Source organism: Petaurus breviceps, unplaced genomic scaffold (genome assembly GCF_028583685.1).
Source record: "Petaurus breviceps papuanus isolate PSGF00001 unplaced genomic scaffold, PetGlider_PUasm1.0 98, whole genome shotgun sequence".
NCBI lineage: Eukaryota > Metazoa > Chordata > Mammalia > Diprotodontia > Petauridae > Petaurus > Petaurus breviceps.
The window spans coordinates 46,171,858-46,181,302 of NW_027187460.1; positions in this window are offsets into that span (position 1 = coordinate 46,171,858).

Consider the following 9,445-nt stretch of genomic DNA (forward strand, 5'->3'; position numbering starts at 1 on the left):
TCTGTCTGGTGTTTTTCCCCGTGAGGGGCCGGTGACGACCGAAGACCCGGGATGGGTAAGTGAGAGGGCCGTGGGGCTAGTCGTCTAGATCTGTTGCGAGGGCAAACGCCCGCAACATTTCCTTAGCGAAATGACCATGTTTTATTTATTTTTCCCCATTCTGTGACACATTGCTATCCCCTTAGATTAATTTTTAAAAATACAAATGTAAATTAAAATTTCTTATGGTGTCAAAAAAAGTATTTTTTTAACCAAACAGAAAAATAAGAATTTATCCTTATCCAAAGTTGAACCACAGCATATAAATTGAGTTAAAAGAGAAACTACCAAGGGTAGATGAAAAGGAAGTTTATATCAAAGGGAAAATTTTTTTATAAGAAACATTAACTATGGGAAATGCCTGGAAGAAATTGGCTAAGAATAAAGTATATGATAATTATGAAAATTATGAAGTTGAAAATTATATTGTTAAAAAGTAATTTTAGGGTTTTTTTTTTCTTGAAATATTATTGCATCTTACATATTCACTCATTAGCAACTAGTTAACACAATGGTTAAAGCATGGGACTTGGAATCACTAAGTCCTGAGGTTGAGTCCTGTCTCCAGATACTTACTCTGGAATTGACTGACCCTGGGCAAATCACTTAACCTCAGTCTCTTCTTCCTCTAAAATAAAGAGGATAATAAGTGTCTCCAAGGGTGGTGATGAAGATCAAATAATTAGCATTTGTAAAGATTTTTGTAAACCTTAAAAGGGTTATGTAAATGCTAATAGACAGCTAGGTGATTGTAGTACATATAGTTCTGGGCCTGGATTTGGGAAGATCAGAGTTCAAATCCTGCCTCAGATACTTATTGGTTATATGACCATAGGCAACTCACTGCCTCTGTCTGCCTCAGTTTCTTTGTAAAATGGGATTATAATGGCACCTACCTCCTAAGGTTGTTGTAAGTGTCAAATGAAATATTTGTAAAGGGCTTTGCTAACCTTAATGAATTATAGAAATTTTATTCTTATTAGTACTTTTATAAATGCTTCAAAGTGTGTTATGGGTGTTGGGAGGAAGAAGCAGGATGTGATGCAGTTCAATGTCCAGAAAACTAGGACGCTGAGAACTGGATTTTTGTCAGTTTTTCATCACAAAGTAAGTGACTTTGGAAGTCAGTTCAACTTTCTAGGGCTCAGTTTTCCCATTTATAAAATGAGAAGTTTGTGCTAAATGATTTCAAAGGTTCTACTGAGGTCACAGTTGGGAGAACTGGTTCAGATTTTTGAAAGAATTCAATTAGACCTTCTCTTTAGCCAATGGAACTTCATTAATACAAAAGTATGCAGGCCTGAGCCTTAGCAAATTGCTGAACAAAGGCATTGATATAGGAAAAGGACCAGACATATACACAGAAAGCTACACAGCCTATAGGATGGTGATGTAATTTTAGGGTTTCTAATGGGGTCTCATAATTTGTTGTAATCTTATTTTTCCTTTATCAACAAATATATTTACAGAATTGTTTGGAAATTGCCTTTAGCAACAAATATTTTACCTATTGTTTGGAGATTCAGCTGCAAAAATCAAGATGCTATGCTTTCTAAGATGATACTAGAAAAGTATAAAATCAATGAACTATTAGGATACATAAAACATCAAATAATTGATTATTTGAGACAAGGAGAGGAGCAGGGAATGGTGCAGACAGGGCTTGGTTGTATTGTAATCATCCAGTTATTGGTAAGTAGGGAAATGAGATTTTTCTTTTTTTTTGCAATACTGACTTAAAGAAAATAGCCTAAAATATGTATGAGGTCTTTTGAGTTATCAGACTAGGTGATCTTACTGTTCCAATTCAAATTAATGAGTCTACAATGTAATGCTAAATAGAAAATGTAATCAGGTAATTTTGATACAAAATATGTTAAGTTATGGGAGGGAATCATAGCTAGTGATTCTATATTTGGGTTTTTATGTTGGTTTGTTTTAGTCAAAACTTCTGATTTGATCAATGTTAAAAACTCCACCTACCAATTAAGAACTACAGTTTCTCTGTATAGTTTTCTTAAGCTTTCCAGTTGCATGTGGCTCCCTCTGATGTGTCAGAGACAAAACTGGAAACAAGGTATTTGTTACTCCAAGGCCAGTGGTATCAAAGGCAAATACAGAGGGAGCCCTGGGGCCACGTATTAGCTTAGAAAACCACAAATTAAAATTATCTATGTTTACTGTATTATTATTTTGTTAAACAGAAATTGAAAAAGTTATATAGATTAGAATGTAACAAAGAATTTACAAGAGTAAATGGATTCTATAGACAGGAAGTGGTAAGATAACCTCTCAACCCAAAGCATAGGAGAGTGTGCCCTTGCCCAAGAAAATGTAAAGTTTCTAGGGAGGCAAGCAGGAAATTAGACATGGAGCCAAATTTCCCTAAGTCTGCAATTTCCAAAATCTTTCTTTCTTCATATGTGTCTTGAAGAATATCCACAATGTCTCTCCAGTATCTGTGGCACAAGTCCTGACCTTTTCTTAGGTTCATAGCATTGCCTCAGCATTCTCTCTGCCAACATACAGTTTTCTCTACTGCCACATAAGCAATAGTAGAAAATAAAACATCCCAGGAGGGACTGGAAGCCTAGATGCTTGTAATGCATATAAAGGCATTAAGAATATACACCTGGTGCTTAAAAATTTTGAATTGGATTGAATAAAAAAAAAGAGTAAAAACATAGATTAAACATGTAGAAATATTTACATTGTAAACAAGTTAAGGAAAAATTCCATTTATCTAATGACTACCAGAGAGAGCATTGTGGGTGCTAAATATAGAGATAAAGTGAGATCAAAGGCAGAAACCATTACTTCTTTTTCACAGTATTTTCTATACAAAATAGCTGTATTTTAAGTTATATTAAAGCTTCTGAGCTTGCCACAATTATGAGAAGAAAAGCATAAATCAGATGTTTTTGATTAATTCCCTCTCTTCCTGTGATATTTCAAACCAAATAAAAAATAAAAATAGCATGTATTTCACAGAAGGCATGGTTCTAGGCACTGATCACTCTATCAGCTATTAGAGAATGCTATTGTAAAGTACTAGGGTCCATGTTGACAAATAACAATTGACCCTATGAGTCAATGAATTGTAAATAATAAATACACAGATGAGTAAAACATGTATATGTATATGTATGTTTGTATATAGAATGACAGACAAAGTGACAGATAACTGCTCATTGAATGAGGAAGACCCTGGGTTCAAGTCCTGTCCCAGACACAACTGTGTGACTATGACTAAGTCTCTCAGCCTCTTAGTTTCTCCAGGCAACTCTCTAAGACTTTAAGTTGGAAAGGTGCAAACCTACATTGGAAGAGGGAGTTTCATCATATGAGTTCTTTATGTCAATGAAATCGCTGACCCAGCCCAGATCATTTGTGTGTTTACACACAGAGAGACACATGAAACCAAGGTTCTGATAAGGTACAGGCTTTGGGAGCCCCCTTGAGCTCTCCTTGAATCTTTGAGATACAGGCTCTGGGAACCCCCTTGAACTCTGATAGAATAGTCCCATTTGATGAGGCATTTTCATGAGGCCATAAGCCTTTCATTGTGTCTTGGCCCAGAACTCTCTCAAGTATCTTTTCAGCTGTAAATCAATCAATAAACTTTTATAATCACCACTATGCACCAAGCACTGTGTTAAATGCTAGGGATTCAAAAGACAATTCCTGCTTTCAAGGAACTTATAATCTAATGGGAGAGATAACATGAAAACAATTATATAAAAGCAAGGTAGAGACAGGATCAATAGTAAATAATAAGGGGAAGGCATCGAAATAAGAGTTGAGAAAGGTTTTCAGGAAAAGATGGGCTTTTAGTTAGAACTTAAAAGAAGTCAGGGAGGGCAGTAGTTGGAGTGGAAGAGAGGAAACATTCCTATCATTGGGGATAAGAAAAGAAAATGCCTGGAGATGAGAGATGGAGTATTTTGTTTCTGAAGCACACAAGAGGCTAGTGTCATTGGATCAAAGAATACATGTCAGGGAATAATGTGTAAGAAGACTGGAAAGATAGGAGGGACCTAGGGTAGGAAGGTTTAATTATCTCTGTGTAGTTATCTATGCATAGTTATCTATCTATGCATACATAGCTATAGATATATATGACATATAGCAAGAGACAAAAATATAGACAGATACATGTATAAACACACACATGCACACACATGTAGATTATATGTACTCATTAGCTTTAATTCTGTATCAATAACAGACTTCCATTCTGTCTCCTAGGCAGATCAAACTCAATATGTTCAATCTGGAACTCATTATCATTTCCTAAAACTCATCCCTTCTCAAAACTTCCCTATTGTTGGAAGTACAATCAACTATGCTCATAATCTCAGAGGCATTATTTTTCCTCTTAATTCTTCCTCACCTGGTACAGCCAATAACTTTCTATTACATCTCTCACATCTATTTCTTCTTCTCTACTCCCACAACCACAACCCTGCTTCAGGTTTGAATTTTTCCCCCTTTCCTAATGTACCACAATAACATTCTAATTATACTCCCTGTTGTCAGTTTCTCCCCTCTCTTTCCAATCTATTCTTCTTAGAGATGCCAAAATAATCTTCTTAGAGTACTGATTTAATCAGGTCCTCACCTTCTCACTTTTGTCACTAGGCTAGGATTAAAAAAATAGAACAAAAGGGTGGCTAGGTGGTGCAGTGAATAGAGCACCACCCATAGACTTGGGAGCACCTCAGTTCAAACTGGCCTCAGACACTTAACACTTACTATCTGTGTGACTTCAGGCAAGTCACTTAACTCCCATTGCCCTGCCTTCCCCCCTCCAAAAAACCAAACAACTACAACAACAACAACAAATCCAAACCTTAGCTTGTTTAGCCCTCTTAACAGTCTAGCTCTACTTTATTTAAAAAAAGAAATATTCCATATTTCTCCACTTTACTTACTTGAAGTCAAATGTTTAAGCCTACAGTGTGCAAACTCAGTTATCTCTGCCACCCCCACTTTTTTGTTTTGAAAATTGGGATAATATTTATCCTTCTTTAATCTTATGACACTTGGCCCATTCTTTTATGAGCATTCAAAGGTCACTGATATCGGCTTAGCCTATAGCTTGCAAGCTTTGTTCCTTCCCCACTTTTTTTTTTTGCAAGTTGGAAGAACATTTGTCTTCCCATCTTATGACACTTCTCTCTTTTCCCACAATCTTTCAAATATTACTGGCAGTGACTCACTAATCACATTTGACTGTTATTTTAGTATTCAGGGGTATAGCTCATCTATGCCCGGAGGTTTAAACTCATCAAGGGCAGTGGTTGCTCTCTTACCATCACCTTATTTATCTTAGCTCTGCTAACAATTTCTAGTCTATGTTTTCTAGTGCCAAGATTATTCTCCTTGCCAGCAAAAATAGAAACAAAATTATAACCGGGGAGATTTCTCTCTCTCTCTCTCTCTCTCTCTCTCTCTCTCTCTCTCTCTCTCTGTCTCTCTCTCTCTCTCCCTTTGAGTCTCTGTCTCTATGCCTCTGTCTCTGTCTCTCTCCCCTTCTCCCCTTGCTAAGCTTCAGTTCATTCTGAGCTTTAGCATGCCTGACATTTTTCAGACCTGTACCATATTTTTATATTCATCCTTCATTATCTACTCTTACTTCTATCTTCTCTACATGTCTTTCTAAAATTTAAGGTGATTAATGCGTTCCCTCTGCATCCACTTGGATCTCTTTTGACAACTCTCTTTTCTCTTTCACCACAATTTCTTCTCTTATTGTTGTTAGAATTTCATTCTTGAATGCCTCCTGTATTGAGTTCCCATCTAGAATCTATAGGATCCTACTAATCATTTCTCTGAACCATGCAATTCTGCTTTCCCTAAATCTTATATGCTTGACACAAAAACACAGGATTATGCATTTCAAGCAAGAAGAGTACTAAGTCCAATACCTCTTTTTACAGATGAGGAAGCTGAAGCACAGGGAGGCTGAGTGACTTGTTCAGAGTTGTATCACTCAGTTTCATTCTGAGGCAGGATTTGAACCCAGGTCTTTGGGGCTCCAAATCCACTGTACAATTTGCTATGGAATTGTGTCTATAGATGGTGTTGTTATTGGAGAGCAAGGCTTGAAATCAGGCACAACAGAGTTCAAATCCAGTCTCAGACACTTGCTAGCTATTTGACTGAAGAAGTCTCTTATATTCTGTCTTAGTTTTCTCATTTGTAAAATGTAGATAGTACCTCCCAGGGTAGCTGTGAGGGTGAAATAAGATTATATTTGGAAAGTGCTTAGTACAGTACCTGGCATATAGTAGGCATTTGATAAATATTTGGCTCCTTCTCTATACCATATTGCCTCTCTTCATGTATCAAAAAAAAGTTAGTGATAGAATGGTCTTTGCTGTTCTCAGAACTGCATATACTATCTTTCTTGTCTCTTTGCTTTTGTACATATTGTATCACATACCTGCAATGTGCTCCTTTACTTCTATCTCTTAGAATCCTAAGTTTTCTTCAAGGTTCATATCAAGGGCTTTTTCTAGGCCAACTTTCCTGATCCTTCTGTATTTCATGCTTACATTCTCCTTCATGTAACATTATAGGCATCATCACCCTTATCTGTATAAATACTGTATTTTCTTCCTCCAGAGATTATAAAGTCTGATTTTTTCTTTTCAGTTTGTATTCTCAATTCCTAGCATAATGCATCACAGGTATCTAAGAAATATCTGCAGAATTAGATTTAATTGAAAGCTTTCCATTGTTTCCACTCTAGCAGTCTGTTCTTACTTGTTAGTGAGAATTAGATACATAAAGTAGTTTTATGCATTGGTTCCTCCATGTTTAGAAGAATGAAATTATCATTAAGGCAATTCAATAAATTATGAGCTGTTTTGCTTAAAGCAAAACAGATTTCTAACAATTGTCAGGATAACTGAAGTCCTCTGTTACTACGCTATAATTTTGGTGTGCCAGACTGATAGTTTCTTGAACTCCTCATCCCTTTCTCCTTTCTGTCCATATGGCCCATAATATGTACTCAAGGGAATATATACTGGAGTCAACTAAAAAAAATCTCATGAGAATTGTCTGTTAAATTTTATGTGAGAATTTTGATCTAGGAAATTGGCAAATGTTACAAACTAGGACTTAATTTATTGTTTTGCTTGTTTTTTGATTGTCTAGATTTAAGAATGGAGAAAATGTTAATGTAGACTAAACCTAAAAGTGTGCCACGAATACATCTCACCTGCCTAGAGCTGGTTGTTAAACTTTTTTTTTTTTTTCAGCACATGCCTATTGCCAAGGACAACACAGTATATTACTGCTACTTGCATTTATTTTCAACTCAATAGTCTATTTCTTGGATTTCCTTTCATATATACATCCACAATGCTACTCAGTATTTTTGGTATGTTTGTATTAGTAAAAATAATTAAAAACAAAGCATGTGTGCATTGACTGAGGAATGGATAAATAGATTATGGTATATGAACACAATGAAATTATACTGTGCTACAAGAAAGGTAATAGAGTATATGAGAAATTCAGTGAAATACAGGAAGACTTGTATAAGCTGACACCAAGCAAAGCAAGCGGAACAACATAAGCAATAAATATAATAATGCAATAGAAAACCACAATGACAGGCAGCTAAATTTCCTCTAATTGCAATGGGCAATTGTGGTCCCAAAGAAGAGATAACGAAATGTGCTTCCTACATTCAAATAGCAAGGTTAGAGACTAGTGGTACAGAATATTGCAAATTCTGTGAAAGTTGGATTTGTTGTTTGTTTTGCTTAACTTAAACCCTTCTGAGCAATGAACAGTAGTGATGAAAACTCTATCTATCCCCACAAAATCCTCTGCTTCTTACTTATCTTCAAAATATATTCTGCTGCAGTCTTCCTATGGACTATCTCCATCAGTTAATGCATACTCCCAGGGTAAGTCCTCTGAGGGATGACTGCCTTATAGTGAAGGTATTCTGTGACTCTGTACTTCCAAAACTCTGACCTTTGAGTCCATACCAATTTGTTTATCTTCTATTTAGCCAGAATTCAAATTAGGTCAAAACAAAGACATTTACTGATGGGATACAGTAAAAAGTAAAATATTTATAGAACATATTCTCCATAAAGCTGGTGCTTACTCTCCTACAAATGTATCTAGCATTAGCAGGGAGAGTAGATGTAGGTAGATATCATAGTTAGAGTAGTGTATGAATATGGCATAAGGGATGTATATTGTCAAGGCAATTTATATCCCCAGACACACAGGTTCACCTAATGTTTTCACTTGATGGCCACATACTTCCTTGAGTTGGGCCACATAGTTGCTGTATGAGTTACTCCAAAGAGCCCACAGAGTCCCTTTGACTTGTTGCAGAATGGGAAACATGGTTCTAACGGTTGGCAGTGGTCTTCTCCTCCTCCAGCAATAGTTTCAGCTGAAATCTTAATGAAGTATATTATTTTATTTTAGGGAGAAAACTCCCCAAAACCAAGATCAAATACAGAATCCATATTCTAGGGTCAATAAGAGTTTTTGTCCTGGAGACTGTCTGGCTATCATCTCAGCTATTTCTGCCGAGTACTACAAGAATTAGGTTATCTACTTTTAAACTTTCACCAAAGTTACCCCAACAGGTTGCAAGTCCAGTGTCCTTGCCAATCTTCAGGTGAGTGACCTGACGGTTTTTTTTTTCTTTTTGGAGGGGGGAGGACAGGGCAATTGGGGTTAAGTGACTTGCCAGAGGTCACATGGCTAGTGTGTTAAGTGTCTGAGGTCAGATTTGAACTCAGGTCCTTCTGACTCCAGGAACAGTACTCTATTCACTGTGCCACCTAGCTGCCCCAGTGACCTGATCTTTTCATATCCAAATGAGACAGTCAAAGACTAAAAAGCTTTATAATTTCAGCAAGTGGTCTGGAGGATTCAATTGATCAGCCAACACCTCTTCCCACCTTGTACATATTTCTTCCCATGACCTTGTCATACTAGATCTCTTCTAGGAGTATGGATGAATTCAGGGTATACCATAAGAATGTTTGGGTGACACCTGAAATGATGAGGAATAGATGTACGGGTCCTCTTGTCCTGAAAGAATTCACTTAGACAATCTCCAAGTTAAAGAAAGGCATTTATTGGGGTGATGCACCCAAGTGGGCCTGCTGTCATGTGGGAGGGACAGAGACTAAGTGGCAGACCCTGCTTCCCTAAGGAAGTAGTATCTCCCCACCCCGCCCCCTCCCCCCACCCAACTGCTTTCTGTAGGAGGCAAAGGAAGCTATTAGGGTTAGGTGTTTGGTTTAAATGCAATTTTTATGGAATGGGGAGAAAGGGGACAAGAGAATGGGAGGAGCAAGCATGGCTCCAAAATACCTGGGATATCAGGTAATCTGGAGGTGCCTTTATCATACAA